The following is a 4,376-nucleotide window of genomic DNA, read 5'->3' on the forward strand; positions in this document are numbered from 1 at the left end:
ACATAGTAATAGAGACGCAATTCTACGTAGAAACAATAATATAAATATATTAAGAGGCTAAATGAATATTTTAAATATGTATTCTGCCAAGCCAATGTGAATTTCTACTTTCATGAGCAACTGTAACATCATGGAGTCCGCTTAAGCTGAGGGGAAGATTACCTAGGATGCCATAAAGAAGCAGGGCAGCAGCAATGCATTGGGCCAGAGATGGCGTCTGGAGAAGCGGTATCCAGCAGCATGGAGCACGTGTAACATTCGAAAAGACAGCAGTTCCCCGGGGAGTGACGAGATATGAGATAAGTTTCTTGTTTAAAGGTATTGATATCAGTAGGTAGCAATAATTTCCTTCAATGAAATATTTAGTTCAAATTTATGTGCCAGATTCTAACCATCAGTGACAGATCTTAGTCACAGAAACCAATTTTATTAGTTTTTTAATTGATATGTATACTGACATGTGAAGTAACATCACAGTCTAATATATACAGTCGCGAAGCTCTAATAAGAGGAAAGTTCATCCACTTGACAGCTGGAGCGACGCTAGCACCTCTAGCGGCGAGGTGGAGGCATATTGCTAGCAGACAACTGGGAACGAATTACCACTACAGACTGAAATGGTCATAACTTCTGAATCATTCATGCATATAATGAATGTCCCGGCAAGGTTATTCTGATCCTTATGAAATAGTGGAGGAGGTCAAACAAGAAAGCAAGTGACCAACCATGGTAGAGCGCTGGCCGTCTTACCCAACTTGGCAGGTTCGAAGACGTCGGTCGGTCACTTGCTTTCCTGGCTTACGCTGCCTGAACCGTCAACGATAGACCCCAAGTGTAATTGTACGAATTGTAGAGCATAGAAAACTCTTCAAAAAAGTCCGCGATGGTATATATCTGTTTCGAACCGGTGCCCTTTGGAAGCGATTTTATGTTATAGTCCGCGGTAAAAGAAATAACTATTTAAGATTAAATAAATATTTCGGTATTATCCTCGAACTACTCATCGAAATCAATTCTTTGACATCCTCCACTGTCTCATAAGGATTACAATAACATTGTCAAGACATTATTTGCATGAATGGTTCTGAAGTTATGACCATTTCAGACTGTAGTGGTAATTCGTTCCCTGTTGTCTGCTAGCAAGTTACCTCTACCTCGCCCCTTGGAACGCTGTTGTCACCATGGATGAAAAATATCGTCAGAGCCACGCTACTGTATATATTAGACTGTAGTGATATGCTTATGTTGATGCTTTTAGTGAGTGTATCGGTATATCATACCAATCTGTTTGGAAAGGCTATTCAGTTATGAATCTGAAAACATTTGGAAGAATGCATGTCTTATAAGACGCAGATGAGCTCTAGGAGGCAATTGTATTGATGAACATGAACGCTCCTATACAAATTAAAAAATAGATGAATCCTACTTGAATGATATGAGTATTGCAGAAGTAATATCACCGAGGGAGAATATTATCGTAATAAATGAGATGCTATAAGGAGAAATAATGAAATTAGGATAATGATGGCTAAGAAGATGCAGTTCTGAATTGTGTATTAGTAGAGATGTTGAGATTTAAATGTTTATATTTCGAGAGGTTATATGTAAGAAGAAGATGTTACGAAGTTGTATGATACATATCGATATAGGATCGTATTGAATGGTTATTGCAGGGTTAGGTTCATGTTGAGAAGAGTGTACTAGCAAGAGACCAGCTGATTTTATGTCAAAATAAGACACATAATGACATACTATGAGTACTTGTTAGCCTCAGCATGTTTAATTTTGAAGATTTAAGGATATACGAGAAGAATAATGGACATATTTAGGATATTTCTTTCCCAAGCGAGCTGAAGATTGAGATATTGAGCTAATTCAAATAAATGGCACGGCGTGGTATGAAATGAGGTTAGACTATGATTGATGATAGAAGAATTTGTGAATGTTTACTATACTAGTAGATAATTGATGAAAGGTGTATGTATCTTGTTTATGTTTGCTAATATTGCAGATGAGTTTTAATATAGGAGAAATAGATGAATATTTCATTGCTAACAACGTTTTTGAAGGTATGGCAACAATCTTAAGCCATATTAAGGAAACTTAGCAAATATCTCGGATCTCACAAGTGAAAAACAAAGTCATAAGAAACCAGTTATGAAATTTCCCAAATAATAAAGAGAATAAGGATGAAGGCTTTGTATAGGGACGTCAGGTATATCAAATATGAATGAAGATTGATGAAAACGAACTGATCTACGAGAATTATATTTTCAATAGGGCATCTTGTTTACATCATTGGACTTAATTTCTTACGACAGAGAAGTCGAAGTGTGATTTAGTTGTTAGCAGGTGGTGTTAAATAAATAATCTAATATTATGAAGTTCAGTGTGGAATGGATGAGTTAATATCCGAATGGAAATCCTATTTCAATTATGATTCACTGCCAGACAAAAATGTAAAATATGTTTGATTTTATATAGAAGCACATGTTCTTTTCTCGAGTTAACAGAGTTATTCTTCTTCAGATTAGCATGCTAATAAATTAGTATAATGGTAAGTTGGATTTATTATTTATGAAAAAAGCGATAAGATATGTAGAGTTAAGATCACATATTCATTTGCGTTAAGAATTATTTATACTGAATGTCGAATAGAGACGTCCACCGACAGAATTAGTTTACTGAGCGATACTTAGAGAACTAGAAGGCGATCTCTCTCGGAACCTACGGTGATTGAATAGAATACTGACGAAATATTTTTACCTGATATGCTACAGGGATTATCTACACTCCGACTTGGACGCAGGCGGGGTAGAGTACCATGCCGGCATATGCTTGGACGAGAAACGGGAAACCACCGAAAAACACTTCCAGGATGGCTGCGGTGGGAATCGAATCCACCTCTACTCAGATGACCTCTCGAGGCTGAGTGGACCCCGTTCCAGCCCTCGTACAACTTTTCAAATTTCGTGGGAGAGCCGGGAATCAAATCCGGGCCACCTGCGGTGGCAGCTAATCACACTAACCACTACACCACAGAGGCGGACTAGTCATTTTTGAGGGATTTAAATATTCAAGACACAATCGGTTCAAAAGTGGCGATCGTAACCTAACCGGAAGGCCACTACATATATTTACTACTCGTATAAGTCCCGTGTCATTTTGTTGGGACAGTTGGTATAATACATGAGCGAACGATAAGGCATCTTCCATCCTTGATTGTGATATTTTAACGTCGGACCAGTTCGACCTCATTAATTGGTTGATCTCCAAATTCCTATAACCATCGGGCCAATTCCACAACACCCCGAAAAACCAACCCTGGAAGTTAAACGGATTAAGAAAGAAAGAAAGAAAGAAAGAAAGAAAGAAAGAAAGAAAGAAAGAAAGAAAGAAAGAAAGAGAAAAAGAAAAAATCACAGATCGAAACGAAGCTTAAATCCGTGTGCTGTAAGCAGACCAATCGACTTACCTTTACTGATCATCAACTTTTGTGGGGGCGATAGAATAACACCAACGGTATCCCCTGCCTGGCATAAGAGGTGACTGAAAGTGGCAAAAGGAGCTCTGAACTTGGGAGCGTGGATTGGCGACCACGGGGCCCTTAGCTGAGTTCTGGCTTTGTTTCCCATTACTTGTGCCAGGCTCCTCACTTTCATCTATCCTATCCGAACTCCGTTTGTCAACGCTTGTCCTTTTCTGACCCCGACGGTATTAGATATTGAGGGCTAGGGAGTCTTGCATTTTCACGCCCTTCGTGGCCTTTGTCTTTCTTTGGCCGATATCTTCATATTTTCCCTCTGATTATTGTTATTTAGAGAATGGTTGCCTACTTGTACTTCATCTTAAAACAATAATCACTACCACCATCACTTCACTGATAGCCAACAGCCGCTGCCTTGTAGCCTATGCACTCCTTACCGTCTTGAATTAATCAGTAGCCTTACTTAGCAGCATAAGTCAATTGCATGATTTTATTTTACAACTGACCAGAACTCTAGAGCAGGTCACCTGATAGCGAGACAATATTATTTGCACTTCAAAAATAGCACCACTTAGGCACCGGCGGGATTCGAACCCACGATCTCCTGTTTACTAGACAGGCGCTTTAACCAACTAAGCCACGGCGCCGATAGTGTCCAACTTGCCTTGCTGTCTTGTATACACTTCCTACAGTCTTGAATTAATTAGCAGTCTTTATCTTAGCGTTAACAGTCAACTGCAGTTTTACTTCACATAAATAAACAGCCATGTTTTCAATGATACGCGTTATCGCGCATACGTCGTGCCATTGTCAAGAGCGCCAACGTCATGTAACAAAAATATCCCGCAGACCAGTGGTGTAGTGGTAAATTTAGCTGTCCGGGAACGGT

At 39.2% G+C, this 4,376-nt stretch overlaps 1 non-coding gene across 1 annotated transcript; it reads right to left on the minus strand.

Annotated features, from left to right (window-relative positions):
• Positions 1–4,060: 4,060 nt before the first annotated feature.
• Positions 4,061–4,134, minus strand: TRNAT-AGU (transfer RNA threonine (anticodon AGU)). Its single transcript has one exon. It is a non-coding gene; the product is annotated as a tRNA-Thr (tRNA).
• Between the last annotated feature and the right edge of the window lie 242 nt (positions 4,135–4,376).

Source organism: Anabrus simplex, chromosome 1, assembly GCF_040414725.1.
Source record: "Anabrus simplex isolate iqAnaSimp1 chromosome 1, ASM4041472v1, whole genome shotgun sequence".
In the NCBI taxonomy this organism is placed as follows: Eukaryota; Metazoa; Arthropoda; class Insecta; order Orthoptera; family Tettigoniidae; genus Anabrus; species Anabrus simplex.